Source organism: Notechis scutatus, chromosome 3 (assembly GCF_049901735.1).
Source record: "Notechis scutatus isolate UNSWTSFEM ecotype Mainland chromosome 3, rNotScu1.2, whole genome shotgun sequence".
Taxonomy (NCBI): domain Eukaryota; kingdom Metazoa; phylum Chordata; class Lepidosauria; order Squamata; family Elapidae; genus Notechis; species Notechis scutatus.
In genome coordinates, this window is record NC_142011.1 from 49326433 (window position 1) to 49350315 (window position 23883).

At 35.4% G+C, this 23883-nt stretch overlaps 1 protein-coding gene across 11 annotated transcripts in view; it reads right to left on the bottom strand.

Moving 5' to 3' along the window:
• The window catches only part of FOXP4 (forkhead box P4), a 168553-nt gene extending 145211 nt beyond the window's left edge, over positions 1 to 23342 (bottom strand). The window contains exon 1 of one of the 11 annotated variants that reach the window (XM_026680337.2): positions 22871 to 23342. The gene's annotated coding sequence lies outside the window, so the exon portion shown is untranslated. Of the gene's footprint in view, positions 1 to 15562; positions 15583 to 18038; positions 18149 to 21908; positions 22072 to 22146; positions 22433 to 22870 lie in introns of those variants that run through there. The other 10 variants (XM_026680339.2, XM_026680343.2, XM_087959791.1 and 7 more) reach the window with 10 other exon arrangements.
• Between the last annotated feature and the right edge of the window lie 541 nt (positions 23343 to 23883).

Consider the following 23883-nt stretch of genomic DNA (forward strand, 5'->3'; position numbering starts at 1 on the left):
GCCTGCCCCCCAAGGTCAAACACAACCCTGATGCGGCCCTCAATAAAAGTAGATGGCCCATCTGACAAAGTTGATTTAGTGAACAGCTGCACAGAACAGAGGGTTGGAGTAGATGAGATATTACATTCCTTCCAATCCATACATTCTGTGATTGTACAGCACAAATAATCAAGCTACCTCCAGCAAAAAGTATATTTGGATATAGGATATTAACTAATATGTTAATTCATTCTGTAACAAAATGCATTAGAACATAAAAACATTTACAAATCACTGTCCTTAATGTTCCTGAGAAAGAACCTCAAATTAATAGTTTGTGTCTGTGTGTACAGACATACACACACACACACACATTTCTATTATATAATTTGATTGCAAAAAAAATTTCCAGTCCTAGTATAACATTTTAATGGCAAGATTAACAATATAGTTCTTTCATATACACATGCAGAAGCATTTATGGCAATAGTATAAGCACTTAGACTTATATATCACTTTATAGTGCTTTACAGCCCTCTGTAAGTGGTTTACGGAGTCAGCATATTGCCCCCAACAATCTAAGTCCTCATTTTACCCACCTCAGAAGGATGGAAGGCTGAGTCAATCTTGAGCCTGGTGAGGATTGAATTGCCAAACTGCAGGCAGCTGATTGCAGCAGAAGTAGCTTGCAGTACTGCACTCTAACTACTGCGCCACCGAGGCTCTTAATAATACATTTTTGTAAAACAATATTCCAATATATAACTTGCTGCAACACGACCTTGGCTAAAAACTATTCTATGTTGATATCCCCACAGCTATTCAGTGAAGGTTGTGACTAGGCATGGAGCAACACACAACTTACACAATGAATCTCAATGACAAAAAGCATAATACACCATTGCTTCAAAACTGGGGTTTTGCCTGAATTTTGGAAAGCCACTGCTGCAAGTAGTACAAAATGAATGGTTTGATTTAATGAAAAAAAAAGTTCCTAATCTTTACTTACACTTACACACACACACACACACGATATTGGTGAAGACTATGCACAATACATGTTGAACCAGTCATACACTTCTGGCATATCCATACATAAACACAGAGCATGTATCTGGGTATTCTTTTTTAGGGGAAAGAAAGAGAAAGAGAAAAAAAAAGGAAGGAAGGAAGGAAGGAAGGAAGGAAGGAAGGAAGGAAGGAAGGAAGGAAGGAAGGAAGGAAGGAAGGAAGGAAGGAAGGAAGGAAGGAAATTTTAAGAAAAAGAAATAGCTTTATCCAGTTTAGACCAGCACCATTCTCTGTATCTCTCCACACCCTTCTGTCCTTGCAAATATTAACAATGTTACTTCTGCCTATAATGAAAGACATTTATTGACCAACAATAGTCTCCCATCGCCATTTGCATCTACTACCACACAAATTACAGTATCTAAGTATTATGTCAGCTTCATGTTAACTTGAGTTCACTTGACACAAAATACCCCCATTCAAATTCACATGCATGGGATTCAATCTATAAAGTATGGGGTTGGATGAAATAATATGCAACTTGCCCTTAAGAAAAGCTATTTCAAAATAGCTAGTGCCAATTTCCTAAGTACATGGATACTGTTGTCCATGAAGTCTATCTACCCTCCTCCCTTGAAAATAGGAAAGTTTCTGTTATACTCTTATGCTCTACATTTTGTACATGGTTTTGCTAGAAAAACCTCTGAAAGTCTACTTTTCATCAGCATTATCAAGAATTAGAAAAAAGATCCACTTTTCAAAAATAAATTAAGTAACAACAAAAACTAACCAAGGTAAACAGTGATATTTTTCTTATGTAGAATTTCTGGTAAATTTTTGAAAATGCTTCTAATCAAGTTACCCCAAGGAATCAGGTAATAAAACATATAATAAAAATATTAATTTTAAATAGAACATACAGGATTATAATCTTTCATGATAACAGATACTTTATGTTTAAGTATCAGGAATTTGAAAGTAGAGGAGGAGGAGGAAATAGATTATTCCTGTCTCCTTGAGGCAAAATTTTCTCATCACTTTGAGTTATTTAAAGATGGAATATAAATAAATAAAACTTCCTACTCTGGATTACATATTATTAAGCATAGTACTATGCGTTTGAATAAATAACTAAACCATGCTTTTGCTGTAATATGGGAAGAGAGGTCAAAATTTTAGACATACTATATATTATTTCTTTTAAAATATTTTAAAATTGTCTAAAACTTAGATAAAAAGCTTAAATAAGAAACTTGTGTTTTGTATTTAATCATTTTGTCTAAGAAAATAAAAATGGGGCAAAGAGTTATTTACACTTCAAACTGAAAGTCTATTCATATTGTGGGAAGAATCCATGTTTTAAAAACAACTTTGGTAAAGAAAAGGCATAAGTTTTAGAGTAGGTATAGTACATTTTTAAATGAATAGAGATTCAAATGAAATACCTAATTTCACCTTCTGAAAACAAATGAAGACCCACCTCTAGTAGCAAGAAAGTGCTAAAAATTAATGTTTTTTTCCTTTGGATATAGAGGAGATATTTTCCTTTTATATGAAGAAACTCCAGAAAAGGGAGGGAGATAGTAGAGACCCAAATTTTATTCCTTCATTGTATAAGAAGAGTAAAATAATAATGAAGTTGTACAATGCCACACTGTTTGGAAGAAGTGGTAGAAAAGAGGAAAAAAAGTGTATGTAAAAAAAAAAACAGCTAAGAACAGAAGGACCAGCTCTAACCACCCGCTGAACAAGCTTCCTTCCCAACGAGATTCAATTAATTGATAACAAGAGGCATCAAATTAATTTTTCAAGGATGTTAGATTTTGATGAAGGAAAAAAATCTCTCTGATTTTAATCGGGGTGGCGTTTAAAAGGCATAAATGAATATCCCTTTCTAATCATCTGAGACACGGAGGAAACGCCAAACGGTTAACGTGCAAATTCAAACCGTTTAATTAGGGGGGGTGGGGAGATGGTGGCATCAGAAAAGGAAAACAGTTTCTTTTAAGAAGCCTTTATAAAGAGAATTATTTTTAAAATAATATTTCTCCTGACATTATGTCCTCATGCACTGTACAAGCTTTCAGCTTGGACCAGAGTTTTACCATTGAATAGAGATAATTTCTCTTCACAACCTAATTAATCAGAAAAGAGAATACATCACAGTAAAAATTAATTTATGAGGGGTAGAAAATCAATGAAACAAAACTCCTTACACATATTATGTTTCTAGTGCTTCCTGCTGTTGAAACCTACCACTGAAACCTAGTAAACTTAGAGAAGTACCTTGTAATACTCAGGAAATTCTAATTGAATGGAAAATCCCCAGAAACGAAGTACAGGAGATTGCCTTGCTTCCCATCTTAATATATATGTTTACATTTGCAGAGAGAGACAAACATTCCAAACAACTTCTCAGCTAGTCAAACAGGAACGTTCATTTACAATAACTTTGATTCAATAGTGAAAGATGACAAAGGCAGTCCGTTTGTACATATTTTACTTACTGTCCTTTACTCATAGCTTCTACAAGATGCTGGATAAATTACTTGGATAAATTACTCCATGGGATATTTAGTTCAGAGCCAGCAACTGTTTTCCCCTCCCTATGTCTTCACATATGGTCACATTGAGTGAAAGAGTTCGTTGGCATATTAAAACATACTGCTCCACCATTTAGAGAGACAGTCAAGTGTATTCATTTATTTTTAAGTCATCATCTTAAATATTAGCTACAGCTTAATCACTCACAGACAAAGAGATTCTGCTGTCTTTGTTTAGCACAGAACCAAGTCATAATCTATTTCCCCACATGTAATATATAATACAATTTTGTATATAAAATATAATTTTATACCATATATTTAGGATTACAATTAGATGAGTGCCTGGAAAAATACCCAAGTACCAAAACACTGCCAGCCCTGAACCACTACAAAAATCTGGAATTATTTTCAGATGAGGAAAGGGGAGGCATATTAATAGAACAGTATATTCTTTGTAATATTTTCTAAACTGAATAAGGGCCCAATCTCTACAGAGTGGCTGTTGTCCAACACCCTCAAATATCAATTGGGAGAAGAAGTAGCATCAAACCACACCAGGCAGTTGAAATAACAAGCTTGCAGATGCAACCAGTGATTATGAATCCTACTACTATAGCCATAATTTCTTCAGGGGATAAGAGTCAGTCTTTAATATTGTTTTAAGTTTTAATAGTCCTTAAATTGGGCTTCTAGTTTCTAACCCCAAGGATGTATTTTATTGATGGTTATTTTTTAGACTTAATAATTTTTTGAAGTGAGAAATCCAGGTATCATATTGTAAATTCTGATTAAAATTTTAATTATTCTAAGCCTTACATAATGCTTACATAAACAGAAAGATGGGGTATAAATCTAATATTATGGAAATAAGAATTTAAGAAAAGGAAGATCTACTGAACCACTACTTGTAGTTTCAAATCAGTTTCCCCAATTCAAATTCTTCCTTATGTTATGGGAATGAAATAAGCCTCAGAAAATTGCTCCTCAAATTATTCCACTTTCACCCTTTACTGATAAACTGTCAAAATATACAAAGTTGTAACTCACCAGTAAACTGCTGAAATCTTCAAATGTTAAAGATCTACACATCCTCTTTATGTAACTCCAAAATAAACCAATAGACACTACTTCAATTAAAAAAAACTAAGTCTATTGCAAGAACCAGATTAAATTCTATTCTCACATTTCCTGTATCTACAGATTTTTACTACTGACCAGGGGAATGATTTCTGCCAAAAGATTATCTGATATGTAGCAAACATATATAAATAGAGTTTTCAGACTGGACTAAATTCAAGGGGACTAATACGATTCATACCTACCAGTCACTTGGTTATACAGTATTCCTTCCGGTATTAGAAATTATGTATATCAACAACAATGGATCTGACAAGATTCTAGGCTGATCCAGCATAATCCTCTTACATTCAAGAGCTCATATATGGGCTAATGAATGGGCAAGGTGCTTGGGGAAAAAGTCACCAGGGAACTACATACAATCTTGGATGAAATTGCTTTTCTAGCCTCATTTTAATCAGGTTTCAAAACTGAACTGGGTTGATCAACTGGCAAGATTATCTGAATGGAAAGAACAAGACTCTGCACTTCTGATAAGGCTTTCAACACCATCAACCTTAGTATGTTTCTGGGCAGTTCATCTAGGTTACAATTTGATGGTATCACAGAAACATAATCACTGTAGTACTTGGATGATTGGCTTAATAAAGTGATAAAGGAAGAGTTTTGCTATGCCTCTATGTAGCTAAACAATGGGTTCTACAGTTTCCATCTAACAATAATGGGTTCCACGCAAACCAATAAACAAAATAATCACTCCAGATGAGATGGTGTACACATAATGGCTATCAGATGAGTTACATTCAATCTAGTATGGAAGAATTTGCCTCTAAAAATTCTTAGTTTGGCATTCTCTTTGGATCCAGTTACAGAAGTGTGTTTTCTCTTGAAACTGATAATACAGATGTGCTCATATCTGAGTAAGTATAATTTGGCTCTTGTCCACATTTCCATAACTTTAGATTATTGCACATTTTACATGGGCTAATTTAAAAATAGGACTGTAAATTTAAATTAAGCCCCAAAGGATTTTATGATTATTTTTGCATGTCTTGATTAACAGTCCTGAATACTTTGTCATTGGTTTTCAATGAACTATTTCAAAATCAAACTGGTATTATATCTTTAAAGCAATGTACAGCTTTTTCTGGTGCCATGGTATCTGGACAAGTGTCTTCTCCTTTGCACTCCTATCCAAATGCCAAGGTCATCTTCTAATACGAGACAGATGCTACATAGAGAAAAAGAGGGAGAGTTGTTCCATCTTTGGAAAAAACGGTTTTCTTCTTAATTAGCAACATTAATGTCACATAATGGGAAACTAAAATAAACAGATGGGTACAAATGTATAAGAAAACAGAACCACAGATTTCTGCTTCAATGTTAGTTTATAGTTTGTTTTCCTGACTTTGTTACAGACCTCCAATTCATAGATAAAAGCTCTGATTTAATGAAGGTCAGAATTCCTGTGCTGGATTGAGCATCCAAGGAAGGAACACTGAATCAAAAAACCATATCTTCTGAAGTGTGGGCAGACATAGAGCACCCACAGAATGCTTTATCAGTTCTCTCAATTGGGGTATCTCATTCCCCAACCTGTAAAGCAATGTTGGAAACTAAGAACTTCTAATAGGACCAAACTCTCCATTATCATGATTTTGCTGTAATGTAGTTACAGGACTAAGTATTAGTCTAGCCAATTGAAATTGCATAAAGTCAAGCAACCACAATCCTGGGTATGTATCATTTATTGTTTGTCCTGAAAGACAAAACTTTTAAACTGTTTTTACAGCATATGCTTTATAATTTCAGTCTGACCTTATTTTTCACATGAAATCTCTGTACAAAACATTCTGGTGCAGAAGATGTAGTCCATAGATGATGGTAGTTCACTCATTCTAAAAAGCCACAGTGTTTTTAATGACAGTTTCTGTGGTCCATACAATGCAAAACACTAACACTTTATTAGTAGAACTCTGGCCACATTATCTATTTTCTCCTCAGCTTTAAAAGAAACTGAATCAGTGACTTCAGTCATGCAAGAAACAACATGGTAAATTAGTTTATTAGTTCCACCACAAGCTATTAGGCAAAAGCTAAACAGTTTATATCATGAAATATTACATGTATACACGTTAGGTGTAACTAAAACATTTTTTCATTTAAAAATAGTTGTAGTTCTGCAAATCCAATTGTGCCAAAGATTAAACTACTATAAAATATAGAGCAGCAAAAGCAGCTACATCAGTTTCTGCTGAAAACATTTCCATATTGCTTTGACGGACTGAAAATACATTTTTCTGAATGGATTAAGACTGAAAAATAAATGGAGACAATCAATTAACAAAAACAAAGCCAATAATTAAATTGGCACTTTCCAGCTATCCCTATGAATTCTTGTCTTCTTATACAGGCACTGTACAAAACTGTTCTCAAGAACTTCAAAACAGAACACATATATCACATAGTGCAGCCCAGTTCTAAGTGTTATTGCTTTTTCTGAAAATTTTTATCACAATTTTACAGAATACACAAATTAGACTCCTAATTCTGAAGGACATAGAACATACATAACCACAGGGTAGTAAGCATCAATGTGTAAAAAAAGTTTCTCACATATCTTGGGCAACACCTCCGTCTCCATAACACAAAATGAATCTTCCTATCCATTTAATTCCTAACCTGCAATAAGAATGCCACATGGCAGCAAGTTAAATACCAGTTATATTAGCAGCTTTAATGATGGGGCCTTCAAGTTCCATTGAGAACTGAGAGGATATTCACAATCCAGCACAATACACAGTGGAAAAATGAGATTGTTGTTCCCCTCCTATGCCTATGAATCATATAGGAATCTCTTCTCCACTGACAAGTTCTACAAGCATCAATGTGGACTTTCATTTTCAAATTAGCATATTAGTAATTTTAAAAATGTTGCAACTTAACCATACCAAGCACATAATGGCAACAGATTCTACTTCATTGAACACTATATCAATCTGAAGTTCAAAAGCGCATAACTGCATTTTTACCCTGATACAAACCATTTCATTTGTAATGGAGTAGCTGTATACGTATCTATGCATTATCCAGCATTTGAGAGAAGAGAAATAATAATAGGTAGGTACTTTTTAAATATGCATTGTTTTATATAATAATGAATAACACAAAATGCACATACATCTCCAGAGTTGACAACATGGGAGTGCTTAAGAGGGACAAGAACAGTTCAGCATTCCATCAGTACTTTAAAAAATCCCATTAAAGCCCACCTTGCATACAATATACCTATCTACTACATAGATATTTTAAAGATAATTTACCAAAGTGGTTTCCAAAAGTATTTTTACAGTAAAAATATACAAAAACTTTGAACATATTCTTATACAAAAAGAAATTGTTAGGATTTAATAGCGGAAAATATCATTGTATGATTTCTGAATCAAATCATTATTCTTTTCTATTCATTCCCTTTCATCTCTTATGTACCAGGATTAGAAACAGCAAGATTTTATTAAACCTTAATTTCCCATTATATATGTACTGTGAAACCAGATATTAGTTTCTGCCTCTACTTATAATCAGAAGTCAAGCCACAGTTCCTACTTTGAATGTAACAAGAATCTGTGGTTTCACAATCCAGATTTTTTCCTATCATATAATTAATAATAGAGAAGGAGTAAGGAAACGTGTAAGCATAATTCTCATTATTTAATACTCCCATGGTTAATAACGATCATTCTTAACTATGTGGATTTTTTTACTTTTAATCAGAATACTTCGAAAAATGTGGTATAAATTCATCTAGATAAGACAATTTATAGCAAAGCCATTATTGGAGTTCTTTCCTGCTAGATTTTTCTGAGCTACAACTCTAGAATCTCCAGCCATCAGAGCCAAAAAATTAAGTATGCAGAGAGTTGTGCTCACACATACAGCTAAGGCCTCTTCTTGGGTATTATATGCTGTTCTTCACAGTACAATGCAATACAAATAATAAAGCAGCAGAATGCTGTAAAATATCAGTGTTTAAAAGTATTTAAAATAACTGCCAAGAAAGCTAATAGAGAAGCAGTAGAAGAGACAACTATTCCAATCTAGATCCAAATGTCAAAAATTGAACAAATACTTAAGAAATGCCCGTTCCTGGACAATAGGACAAAAGAACCAGTATCAAATATGACAAATTGTAGAGGGGATGCATGCAGCTCTGAGTTCACAAGATTTGGGGCGGAGGAAATTGAAAAGATTTTCTCTAACCACAAAAAATTAATACCACAAAAATTTATCTGAGACAAACTAGTCGCATTACTGTTACCTCATCAATCTATCAGATCTATGTGCAGTATCATGCTAATTCAACCTCTTTAGAAACTGTTGCACTGAATGCACTGTGAAGCAAAGTCAGGGGGAAAATCATAGTCAAACAAAGAGATATAGAATGGTAAATAGCAGGATAATATACCGCCTGCATAAAGACAAAAGTCCAGCACATCAGGGAAAATAGTTTAATCTAGACTAGGAGTGTTAAACTCACGTCGTCATGGTGGCATCACATGATGCATCGGAACTGTTTTCCCCTTCGCTAAACTAGGCATGGGTATGGCCAGCGTGTGACTCATCTGGCCCATGGACCGGGAGTTTGACAGCCCTGGTCTAGACTAAACAGAGGTACCAAGAAGGAATATTCATATATGTAATTCAGCTACCTATAATTTGAAATATTACAGTCCTAGGAAGAATTTTTACTATGTAACCCTATAAATTATAGAACCCAAGATCTTTATTGTTGGTCTAACTAAAAATTATGCTTTTGCCCAAAACATATGCATGCATATAATTGTTTGTTAAGACTTTTAAAGTATCATAAATACGAAGTCATCTTAACATGGCACAGTGGTGGGATTCAACATTTTTTACCACCAGTTCTGTGGGCGTAGCTTGGTGGGCTCAATTGGTGGGCGCGCTTTATGCGCACACAGAGGATTTGATACTGACTTTTTCCTGCAATCTTACACTCTCCCTGTGACAACTGACACACGGCAATCCACTGCGCCACGAGAAGCAGCTGAGCTTCAAAAGCAGGAAATAAAGGTCAGTATAGAGCCGGGATAGGTGGGAGGGTCAAGCAGCTGATCATCGGAGCAAACCTAACTGGGCCGAACCAGTAGAATGCCACCACTGCCATGGCATTAGAATAGCCTGAACCAGTATTGAATAATTATTGATTAAATGTATTGACAGAGTATTGCAAGAAAACCCCAAGACACCACCAATTTACAAGTCACCCATAGCCCCAACTTTTTGTTGTAGTTACAAAAAACTATATATTTTGCATAAATGTTTTGTTCCTTTACAATTCTCTCCTCCAATTTCTTTAGCGGACAAAATCTCTCAACATTTTCAGAGATATGTTTTCCCTCACTACTCCACCAAGTTATAGTTCTACAACCCCCATGGATACAGTTACTCCATCAGAACAAGAATCAGGGTGGTGGTAAAAACAAAAAGTTCTTGTTAGACTTAGTACCTGACCTGTAAAAACTTGACCAAAAAACCTAAAAACTTCTGCTGATATCAAAAGGGCAAAAGTCTTTTAATTAAAATAGGGAGAATAACTACGGCATCCTTTTTTTCTCCCATTTCTTTCCACATAGGGGTTAGATGCAATCCTGGTGATACTCATGCTATCAAAACAAACACATCTCTGTATTCAGAAATCCTTACATATGTATAGATAATAAACTCTGAATATTACATTTTGCAATTTTCAATGAAAGAAAGAATGCATGAGGGACTTAGAATTTATATCCAAATGTAATGTAAACATGTTGAAAAGTCTTTCATCAGTTGTATTCCTGCTTCGTGATCTTTCAAAATTGATACAAGTTTCCTGTTTTCCACTGGGAAAGCTCCCCCTGAGCATGTGCAGTCTAATTGTTCACTGCTAGATGTAGATTAAAATAATAATCTAGAACATCTCGACTAACTCTGGTCCTCAGAAAGCAATATTAGAGGTACTTCATTTGGAAAGTTGCTCCGAAAGTGGTTGTGTAATACACCAGATGTACAGGTAATCTTCAACTTACAATCACTCATTTAGTGACCAATGGCACTAAAAAGTGACTTACAATCAGTCCTCACACGCTGTTGCATCCCAATGGGTCATGTGATCAAAATTTGGACACTTGACAACTGGCATGCATTTACCATGGTTGCCATGACTCAAGGCCATGTGATCGCCATTTACAACCTTCCCAGCCAGCTTCTGACAAGCAAGGTCAATGAGGGGAGCCAGATTTGCTTAAGAACCACAGCTGATTAATTTGACAACTACAGAGATTCACTTAACAGCTATGGCAAAAAGGTTGTAAAATTGGCATGACTCATCTAACAACCTTGCTTTGCAATGGTGTTTTTTTTTACCTAAATTGTGGTCATAAGCTGAGGACTCCCTGTATAAAGGTCTTCTGTAGCTTCCAAAGAAACTGAACCACCAAGCCTTTAACATCATGTCACTGCCACGGAAACCAAGTAAATGTCAAGCTTGAAAAAAGGAATGAGAAACTAATGGAAATCCCTATTTACTTTTTCTATAAACTTGATAAAAGGAGAAAAGACTACAAGATAAACAAGTACTCTAAAGAGCCAAAATTAAATGGTATAGGATGATTTTGCACTAGCTCTGCTCTAGATATAAATAGTGGCTAGTTGACCACTAATAATGCTTGCAATATCACCAAAGTGCACAATCATTTACCATACAGGATAGTATTAATGCAAATTTCGAATTTGGTGCACAATCATTTACCGCACCATACCATAACTTTTGAATTCATACCGCTAATCCTTATTCCTTCAGAAATAAAATAGGATTATTTACTTTGAGCAATTTATAACATCGTTGAAGGCATTCTGCCACTGAGTTTTCTACTTTAAAAACTTACTAGACATTGAGTTCTCTTGTCCATCAGAATGAGCTTTTTTTCTGCAAATATTCAGAGAATATAGCCAAGGAAATGTTATTTGATGACATTTCCTGGGCTAATGATAGAAGAATACTAATTCCCACACTATGGTTAATTTTAAGGTTTTATAGTAACTATGAACATCCAACAATAAGTCAAAGTTGAGAGCAAGTAAAATAATCATCCTCTTTTCTAGATGTGAAATGAGGTGATGGAATGCTAAAGTAATTTTCCTTTCAAAGGGATGTATATATTTTGCATAGCAAAGAAATAGAAATTGGAATTGTTTCAAAAGAATTCTGCATCAATCATTGAAACTGGACCTGATATTGAATAGAATTTACCAGTGACATTCCGAGATAAATTCTCTGGGTAATTTTGAGTCTTTCTTTAACGTGGTTCATACATGATGTTATTCCACAAATAGTTTCCCTCATAACTAGTTTTGATATCTGAATCTATCTAAAGTAAAAATCAGAATTTAATTTGGGAACAAATCCTAATCTAGATTAAATCCAAAAACCCTAGTTTAGCTTTTTACACCTGAAACTATGAATCCTATGTTACTCTTGGCTTATTTTTAAGTGAGTCAGCTCTCCATCAGTCCAAAAGTGAGTAGATTTAAAAGGTACTATTTCTCAGGTTAAATTTTATTTGTATTTTCTTTCCAACTCCTCTCTGATAACAACTGTGTCTGCTTAGGTTTTCTCTCAGTCAAAAGCAGAAGAGAAGAACTGATCACTAAATGCAAATCACGTATCTGCTTCCCCAAACTACAAAAAAATTTTCCATGTCACAGAAGGAAAACTTGCAAAGCTCAGAAAAATATACATGGGCAAAATACATACATTATATAAAAATTCATAGCTCTACCACCAAACTCATACAAACACAAAATAACAAAAGGAACAAAACAAACAAACAAGATGTAAACTTTACATTTCCCAGGAAAAAAAATATCATACCAACACTCCACCCAAAGAAAACATAGGAAAATATATTGCACAAAAACAGAAGTAACAAGAATCATCCAATGTTGTTTTTAAATGGCACTAACACATACTTCACAAAAAGAAAATAGTCCATAAAAATCCAAAAGCCGAGATTCATATACGTTTTAAAAACCTGCACTCATAAAGAACCGCAATAAATACATAAGAAAAATATACTTGCCCCACAAACAAATCTTTCTCTCGAGCAAGCATAGAGGGAAACGCCTCCATTATTATTAGGATATTTGGGATATCATAGTCTAATGATATTGGGAAGAGACATAGATGGAAAACAAACTGGGAATTGGACAAACAGCTTATAGAATGATAACAAACAAGCCATGATTATTTTGCTCTTCCTTCATGACTGTAAGTTGTCTAGAGAACAGCAGTGAAAACAAAACTTTCACCTACGATAATGGATGAATGTAGCGTCCATCTCAATTCTACAATCATATATTGGGGAAATATTCTGCCATAGAGAGAATATCAGTAAAGCAAAACAATAATGCCATATTAAAAAATGGTAAGATCAATGAAACTATAAATTCAAAAATGTAAGCACGTCATTTATAACACAAACAATCAAGTTCCTCCACATATGCAAATGAAGGGGATATGGATCCATTTGAAATCAAGAAGGCAAACAGAGGTTGCTGGGTTTTTTTTTCATTTTTAATTGAGATTTGGGAGAGACAAAAATTATTCATTCTGTCAAGGATAACTTGGAGTATTTACATAACATGAAGTTATGTAGGGTGCTTTTTAAAGCAAATACATATTTTATTACCAAAGCATAATTTTATCAAAACAAACAAGGTAGGTAGGTAAGAAAGCTATTTTATTGAGAAAAATCTTGCAGAGTTTCAGTTCACCATAAAAAAAAAGCTTTTGTCCATTAAAAATGATATTGTGTAACATAGGAAACAAAAAATAGACCAAAATAAAGTCATGGATGTAATTTATTAAAGAATCTTAAAATCAGAACTTTAAAAAGAAGAGTCCTGGCTCCTTTGACCTCTTAAAAATCCCATTATAAAAGTGAACATTACAAGGTTCAAACAGACTTTTACCAGTCACCATGTCACTTGGTCTAACTAAAAGTACAGATATGATCTAAATGTACCACTTTAGATACATTTTGCAGAAAACATTTTTCTAGGTGTTTTGCTTTGCTTTCAAGTGACTACATATTTTTATTATTTTTCCTCATAGTTCTCCATCATGCAGTGCCAACTTTTCCCTTCTATTTACTGAAAAAGTCAGCCAGTTTTTTTCTTTTTTTTCTTGAGGGAAGAGGAAAGAGTTTGTTAAGTTCAGCTTGCTAAGAAAATATCTTGGCATTATGAACTGCCATACCCCTTCTGATTAATATATCCACCCTTGTAATAAACAAAGGCGGAGAAGAAAACCAGGGCACTGTTCATTACTGAGCGGACCCAACCTGCCAGATCCTGTAGCCAAAGTCCTAAGCCAATAGAGCTGGCTTTGGGAAAGGAGAAAGGGACTTGCACAATTAAATATTTATTATTGCTGTAAATATTTGGTGCTGGCAACAATTTGTCTTCCACTGGCTGCCAAGGACCACTATTGAGAAACTTAAGGAACCTCAACAAACAAATGTGAAGCAATTACAAGATACAAAGGAAAATACTCTTTAAAACAGCAGTGATGTGGTGGTAGATTTGGACACTTCCAGTAATTGTAACAAGATGGCAGGGGAGTAATACCATATCTCTATATAAACTAAGTCCTCTATCAGCACAATGAGGAAAAGACTAAAAATTAGGGGGGAGAATTGAAGAACAACAAAAGTTCCAAGGTCCAGGGTAAGCCAGGAAAGCCATCCTGGATGTCAGAACTCTTCTGAGTAATTTTTACTGTGTCTGAAATTAGTTCCAAAACCTATACTTTGTGGCTAGTTAGATTAAGTTTTCCCTCCTGTTTTAATTAGAAACAATTTATGTCAAATATTGTACCACCCTAGAGACAATGCTGGAATTAGAACCAATCATTGGGTATTTCTTAATGATACAATTTCCATTGCCCTGACTATTCAAAGGACAAGCAACTTCAGCCTGAGTTGAAATAAGTTTATATCTTAAATCCTATTGATTTAAAGTTGTTAAGGGGTTGCAGAATAAATGCTACAAATAACTGCTAAATATTGAATTTCACTCTCTAGATATTTAGCATCATCATTTTCCAATCTATATCTTACAAATAAGGACCTAAACTGCTTCCCAAATGCAGTCAACCTTTTCCCATGTAAAACTCAAATATTTCATATCTTAAATCAGTTTCATACAACTGAGCTGCACAAAGAGATTTATGTAAATGTTACAAAGCAGTTTTCACCAATTCAGCACTTTCACATATATTCAGACGAACTTTAAGAACTTGCAATCAGCAATAATATTGGAACAACAAGTACATAAGAGGCATTCAACCTTAGGAATAGACATACTTGAAACAAGTTTAGACTACTAGAAGACTTAGAGCTCCAACTTATCCACCACAAATCAGGCTTCTAACTCTATTTAGCCCCCAAAGGCCATTTTTCATCTACAATAGCATGTGGAATTTAAAATGGTTTGGACTTCCATAAAATGACTAAGTGTTCAGTTTGCTTTTGGTATTGCAATAAATCCTAAATTCAGAATATATTCAGAGACACTTTTTTTTAATTTTAAGTATATACTATATTATACTAGAATCTGGTGGATATATTTTGACATTTCAAGCAGTTTTGCAATAAATACGATATTTACCTACCTTGATATAAGGTACTATATTGGAAGGAATGCAAACTATTTGTTAAGATACAGAAGCTTTCATTTCATCACATCCATGAAAAAAAAACCTAGCTATTCCTATGCCATACCAACAACTGAAATTTTATAATTTCATTTTGTAGAACTAAAGAATCTACAGTACTATTTTCCATTTCCCATTTTTAGTTGTTTCTATATTAGAATCAGAGACATACCTTTCCTTCACACACCTCAACAACTTCAAGCTTCCTTTACTGTATTCAGGGAATTGGACATTTTACAAAGGTTCTTCTAAAAGAACTATCCCATCTTCAAGGATTTCCTTGCCATTCTGACCATAACTGGGATTACCCTTTTCTTTTAATGAAACCAGACAATTCCTGTAACGTAGGACTAGGAACACAGATTACGGTTAGCAAATTAAATACATGTTTGAATTAAATATACCTGGAATTTAGTCACTATTAGGGAATCACCGCTTTTAAGATGAGCTTTTAAAATAGATATTTTTAAAAAGTATATAAAAAAACCGTACAATGTTAAAAGGTATAGTCTGCTATTTTCAATTTTATTTTAAACAAATTTCATAATTCCTTAAGCAATACAACAGAAGATGTGCTCATGGGATCAGATTATAGATTCATATTTGGAGTTAATTCTTCACCAAAATTAGCTTTCTTATCAGTCTCAAAAATAGTTTGTACCATCCAACAAACTTGCAGCTTGGCAAGTAATGGAGTATTTATATTACTACTTAGCCAAATTCAAATTTCAACCCAAGCTAAAAACAGAGTCATCGTGCATGCCAAATCTCCTTCAACAATGCTTGTGAAAATCAACCCTTTATTATTACAGCGCTGCCTGGAAATATAGAAGTAATTCAGCCACACTCTTTTTTTCTCTTTTTCTTTTTTTAAACTTTTTTTTAATGGGGTCATGGGGGATTGAAGCAGGGTCCTAAGTTCCTGGGTGCTCATTCTGGACTTTTAAAAGGGTATAGACAGTGCCTACCTCCATCTGCACACATGGATAAATTCCCTAAAACTGCTTTGTTCACTCCTGCATGTGTGAGTCATTACACAAACAGTTTCCGTTTGAAAGGATCAAATACCGCCAGATAAATCCAGAAACATGTTAGCTCCTATCCTGCCCTCAAGGAACACACTATACACATGCTCTGTAGTCTAACACTACATATGCACATGGGTCATTTTATCTTTTTAATGTATAATGCTGCATGCATTCCTCTATACAGCTATACCTCAATACCATACTTTTATGCAGGTAAGTAAGTAGTAGTTTCTTCTAAATTATACCAAACTGCTATAGCCAAGATACTGCAATATACACACTTGAAAAATAACATTTGGGTCTTTGGGTATGCAGACCTAATCACTATGTAAACAGTGCACACTACAGTTCCCATACAATTTGTAAGATTCTTGCTTACTACATATGTATTTCATGTATTTCTTACTAAATCACTTTGGAACAAATTCTTTCTGTTTGCTAACCTGAATGTGCCAGCTCCCATCCTAACTGTGTGGTGTTAGATGTACAGTCATGCCAGTAAGTTAGAATAAAAAGCTTACCAAATATATCAAATGACAGTGACTTTTCCCCTTTTGTTCAAATCCTTAGAAATTTATATGTTTCTGTAAATGCCTACAGTTCTTAAATGAATCTAAGTTTTAACATCGTTAAACAGCTAGAAGATTTCCAGAAGGAAAGCAGAAATTCTGATATTTTTCCATTTTTTACTGCAAGTTTTCTCACTGAGGGATAAGGAGGCTCAAAGAAAATGGGAATAAAAGGATTTGATTCTGTCTCCTTCCAAAGACACAAAGGATATGAAAGAAGTGCAGACTATTTGGTGATAAACAAATGCTGTAAAGGCAAGTTAGCAGAGCATGTTATAGAAAACAAAGATTTTAAAAATCTGCTAATAGTGCTCACACCTCAATCCAACAATCCTTCTGACCTGATGTACTTGCATTTTATCTTCAATAATCATTCTTCCATATAGAATAAACAAAATGGGAAATCAGGTTTGTGCTATGAATCATTGCTCTATGAACCTGAGTTCATCCTACACAAATATATTTTCAAATGCACAATTACACTTTTAAATGTTTTCTTCTTCCTTATTTTGGCTGGTTAAATTGTTCCATGGATATCCCAATTTTAAGAAAAGATACCTTAAATAGATAGAAATTCAATAATAATCAGTTATATTCATACATAATACATATTAAGAATTTGTAGGAAAAAATCAGTTCAGTTTGTCTCTACTACATTCTTGATTAAATTTCTTGGTACATAAGATCTTTTTAAAAGCAAAAAAAAGATACACTGTTTTAAATTTCATGTGCAAACTATATACCCCAGGACTAAAACTGCTCTGTGGGAAAAACAAAGTCAAATAAGAAAAATAACATTTGTAATTTAAAAACAAAACAAACATTTCAAAAGCTTTTGATTATTATAGAAGACTGCTTATAGCGAACAAAGGATATAACTTCTAAGGACCAAAAATCAGAAAATATAACTAAGACAAATCAGAAAGTATGGCTAAGAGAAGCTGGCAAATTTGAAGCATAGCCATGAAACGTAAAATTAGCAAATTTCAACAAAATTCAAAATAAACTTTTAAAGTAAGTTTAGTTTAGAATACACTTTCATATTACTCACATTTCCCAGAAGAAAGATTTTTAGTTCTCACTTAACTTCTCCTTCCTATCAAGCATTTGGGAGGTGTGCTTTAACCTGCCGTGCAGCAATTACTCACAGAGTAAGGAGGAAATCACTCAGCCCTGGAGGCAAGTGAAGTAGCCAAGTTTGAAAGGTGGCATCCTGTTCTATCCAAGAGTAAAACAATGCCGAATGGAAAATAATTAAATCAAAATGGGCAACACTGGGATTTGAAGTTGCCAATAAATAATGCTAAAAATGTTTGCTACCCAATTTAAGATACCTCAGATGAAGCAATGTACTTTTGCAGTCAAAAGCAACCTTCTCCATAAAGAATTAATAAAGTAACCTAGTTCTACCTGAAAGTTTGATTATTAAGAGCCTGCAACAAATGTCTTACAGAACTTCAAAATCAAGTGTCTTTGTAACATTAAATTGCCCTTTTAAAGCTGTGCAATCTTAGAGAGAGAAAATGCCTTTCTTATTAAGAAACACACGTGCTAGCAGGGAAGGAAGATTTGAAGAAGGAAATTCCTTCTCTCTCCTCAACTTTTTGCTTCTGCTATGGTAGAGGTCAGGTAAAAATCAACACAATTCCATTCTTTCTAAAGAGACTCACAAGATAATAAATAAATAGCATACACGGGTAATCTATATGTGGCCTTTTTCCACATTCTGTAATATTCTGTAACATATAGGTTAAAAAATTTCCACTACCATATGTCTGAAATATAAACAAAGAGTTGATTAAAAACTATCGTATACACACTTGCCTGGTGTAAGCTCCATTAAACATAATGAGATTAATTTTTGAGTAAGTATGCACAGGATCGGACCATAATTCATCTTAAAAGTAAAATGCAACAGAATCTTTTCTTTTTCCAATCTTCTTCTCCACATATAACAGAAATATATTTTCAGCTTACCTCCCCCCACTCCTCCCCTATTCCAACCCCACAGCAAGACACACACAAACATTATCAGATTCAAAAGCATCCCCTGTGCCATGAGAAAAGAAATGCTCCTAGGCTTCTTTGGGCAAAAACTTCACAACTGACTGAACATAGTTCCCGGCTTGGTTATTAGAAACGAAAAAGAGAAAGCGCCTCAAGTGCTTATTTTATTTGCTCTTTGCTTTATGGATTTTTTTTTCGTCTTAAGAAATCCTTCTTTCTATAAGAGAAATCTGAGTTAGGAGCACACCAAAATTCTTCTCTGTTCTTGCTTTTAATCTCCTCCAATAAAGGAATAATAAGGGGAAATGTTAATTATTAAATCTAAATGGATATGCTTAGACCTAAACTACTCATCTAAACTATTGTTCATCACCTTTATGGACTAAAAAGTTATCAGTCGGAGAAGAAGGGAATTCAATGCCAATTTCCTAGTTTTCTTACAATATTGCACAATGGAGGCGTAATAAGACATCCTTATCCCTACTATGTTTCATATTCTGAAGTTCTTTCCTATCCCAATGTTGAATGAACTTTTTGTTTTGTTTTGGTCTGCCATATAATGCATAAATGAATAGATTATCCAGGATTTTTATTTTTATTTTCACTGCAAAGATGTTCTCAAATTAATTATATGAAACAGTAATAAATTAAAACTATTTTAGTTTTAGGAAATTATTTTTACAAACCTATACTCTGAGCATTTCAGATTTACATATACATTATACATACACACCAAATATTCATTCAAGGACTCAACTGAACTTTGAATAACTTTCTAAGAAATCTCCAAAATAGACTGAATGACTTTTAATACATTCATTCCCATATGAGAAAAAATAATTTTCTGAATCACTTTTCTGTTCTTATTTTTTGGTTTGCACAATAAATAACTGATCCAGATTGTTTTCTGCCCAGCTTTATAGAATCTGCCTGATTTTTTTTTACTAATTCAGAATGAAAAATATTAAATATTTTGAAATCAAATTATCTGAGGATCACTTACCTTTAGATTTTAGCTTTATTTTAAAACACAATAAAAATTAAGATTACACTTCTTCATTGTAGCATCAGAATATTTTATATAATTTAGAAGTTACTCTGTGGATTTTACTTCTATATGTATATAGTATTAAATAAAGTTAATTTTGTATGAACTTTCTCAATAGAGTGCTCAATGCTGTTACCAGCTAACATATACAATTGATGAGTTCTATTGGCTGAAGGTTAATATCATACACTGTGTAAATTTCATACAAAATGGCCTATTAGCGGAACAAGTCTCTTTCTTGTAATGGTACATCTGGATAATATTCTACATTATTATATCAAGCAATACTTCTATTTCTTGTCCCCACACCCTACACCCAATATCTGAAAATATTAAAGGTCTAATCTAGAGCTAAAAAGTGGAATTGTCTAGAGTAGAAGACTGCCTTATAAACTTTATCTTCAAGAGACAAATGCAGTTTTTGGCTGGAGCACATATTTGAAGTTTTCAATGAACTCAGAAAGAGATCTATAAATAAAGGGCTTACAACTACCATGAGGGTGTCCAGCACACTTCTCTTAATGCTACACTTAAAAAGAATGTAATGTCTATTCCTATTTATGCAACATGTATTATGAATTTGAGGAGAATGTGCTAAAATAGCTTTAAATAAAATATGAAATTCAAGAGAAAGTGTTTTCTTCCAGGTACATACTAAAAATAGAAGATGCCAACATTAGCTAATTATCAAAGAAAAAAATTGCACTTATTGTATTCAAACTGTTTTGCCTTACAAAACTTTGTATAAGGGCAGCATAAACATATGTGTACAAGAACTAGGGGAAAAACAGAACTTTAGTAATATGGGCAGGAAATAAATGTTAAAATTATTTATCCCTGTTGTGGGAAAATGAATATTATAAAAATGGGTCAATACATTTCCCAAATCTATGCAAACTATAATTCTTTCAATAGCTTGCTTGAAACTTCTCAGTTGCCCAAATAAACGTGAAAATAGGGGATATTGGCTGAGGTTTACTGGGCTATAGTCTGCGAACTAAACATCAATCTGAAACAATTGTAAAATTGTCCATTTAAGATTCATCTTAATAATGAAATTTTGATTGTCAATTTTTTAAAAATTAGAAATCTCAGTTAATGCACTGAGCAATGTTATTTCAAGTGCCACTCCATCTGCTAATTACTTTTTAATAAACATACATTATAGATATTTGTATCATTTTGTGCTTCTATTCATTTATAGAACTCTTTATTATTTCTGTTGAGAAAAAATTAGAACTAGCATACTACATTAGGGCTAATAACATATCCAGTAGTTTCCCTGATACTTTTAGCCTAAACTAACATTTCTAGTCATAGGTGACATTAAAAAGGAAAGCCAACAAGAAAATTATGCCACACTGGCTGATGGAGCTTCTTTGACAGTGTTATATCCTGCACAATAAAAATATGTGTAAAACAAAGTCACAGTAAAAGGAAATGTTCTTTTGTAACTTTTATTCCACCTACCCTTTCAAAAAGCAGACCTATTACTTAAAAAAAGTTGTTTATAATAACATCATTTAAAATTTAGTCCAACTGGGGTATTTTCTAGCTATTTAAGGTTTTTCTACCATCCCAACGTTTTACAATCCCGAAGAAGAGAACGAACTCAAAAGCTGGTTTTTTGTTTTTTGCAAGGCAAGAATTTGAACCAAGTTACTGCCAGAAAAGTTACTCCACGAAGTGAAGTTGAGGATGGGGGGGGAGGTGGGGGGGGGGGAGAGCAGCCGTCCCGATCCGAAGCTTTCCTTCTCCCTCCCCTCCCCCACCCTGGTGTGTACTCAAGGCGGCCATAAACGCGAAAACCTTGGAGTCAACCCGTCCTGTCAATCACAATAAATTGTAATTCACAGACACACTTACCGAACTGATTGATCTGGAGAAACCCCAAAGCGGTTTTGCAACATCTTCTCCCCACCCCTCGCCGCATTCACAAAAAAACAGAACAGCCAAATACACACACTCACACACTCACGCAAACACGCTCGCCGTTTCTTCCTTCATTTCCCCCACCACCACCACAGGCAAGATCCTCCTATCTCTGCCTCCTCTCCTCGCCGCCGCCCCCGCCCCCGAACAAAGAGGAAGCCTTCCAACGTGCCACTTTCGTCGCCGGCCGATGCCCCATCCATCCTGGGGGTGGGGAGGGCTGGCTCCGCACCCCTCAACCCCCGCCTCGGCAAAATCCCGGCCGAAAAGTTGCCTCCGTCAAGAACCTTTTCTCTTTGTCTCTCGGCCGCTTCAGGTCCCGAGTGCCCCGAACTTTCACGCGCCTCCTTGGCGAAAAAAAAAACAGCCACCGAGAAATCCAAAGCAAACACTCGGAGCGGCGGGCAGCTGCCGCCTTCCAAGTGGCTTCTCTACATATGTCCACGCCGCCGCTTCTCCACACAAACACACACACACCCGGCAACCTCCCCGCGACATTCTTAAGGGGTTTTCCTCGCTCTCCTTTGGACACTGCGAGGAAGGACGCGGGTCGGGGGGGGTGGGTGGGAGAGAAGGAACCAACAAAGCAGAAATCTCAGCCTCCCCTGACACCTGTTTTCCAAAACACCTGGGGAGAGGGGGGGAGAGAGAAACACCAACTCGGCCAGTTGAGCAACTTTACGGGTTTCCCGGGCGCAAATATTCTGGGTAATTTCTTGAGACTTCAAGCAGAACAGTCCTTTTCAGCAAGGGGGAGGGAAAGAAAGAAAAAGAGGAAGGAACTACAAAAGGTCCTTTGCCTGGATTCAAAAGTAAACCAACAATGAAAGTTTCAGAGAATTGAGGGTGGGGGGTGGGGAGAGAGGCCACTGGGGTTGCTAAGAAATCCCACCAACCTGTTTTGATCTTACGGCGCCCGGAATCGAGACTCAACTTTTAACACCCCCCACTCGGCGCATGTGGCTGCCTCTTTCTTGCTGTCTTGCCGCCGCCTCCAGCTTCGTCCCTTGCGGTGCAGAAATGCCCGAGATCCCCCAAAGTTAAACACCTCGGAGACAAAGAGAGGGGGGGGGAGAGAAGAGGGTGGGGAGAGAGAGAGAGAGAGAGAGGCCGAGAGAGAGAAAAGAAAGCTCTAACACAGTTCGGGCATGGTCATACTTTTCTCCTGCTCAAGCTTTTTCTGTTTCCTTCTCTCGTATCGTAGTGGGGAGGGGGTGCCTGCTTCTTCCTTCTTCTCTTCCGTTTTCCTCAATGGAAGTCTCCAGGGGGGAGTCAATCTCTGTGCCGTGGGTCCCTCCTCTCTCTCTGTCCCATTCAGACGGGGAGATCAGCGTCTAATCACAGGGGTTGTGTCTGTACTGGAGATGTGACTTGAGAGCTTGGAAGGGAGGGGTGGGAGAGCGAGTTACTTCCAGTTTTACCATAATTCATCTAAAGCAGGTGCAGCTCGTTTTCAAGCCCACGGGTCCTGAATGGAAGAGGAAGCCACGGCGAGGGGGAGATAAAAGAGGTGAATGAGAGGGGAAGGGACGCTATTGAAGCAAGAGGAGTTAAAGGAAACGGGGCCTCTCTTGCGATCTGTCAAGTGACTTTGGGGCCTTTTAGTACCTGAGCGGGCTGCTATTCCTGCCGAACATAGTGAAGGCGATCCATACTTAACTGTCTTTTGCCTTTCTCCTTGGTTTGCTCCTCTGTACTTATTATGAATGGCCACTGTGATAAATTAATCCCTAAAAGAATGCAGATATTGAGTTTGTAGTTTGTAAAGTGTCCTACCGCGTGATTGTGTCCTAGCCGATCAGGGGTGTACAATCTAGTCAACAAACCTGCATGTGTAATGCAGGAAGGATTTTCTTCAGATGTATGGGCAGTGGTGTACACTGGAGATCTAGTGTGTGAAGCACATAGT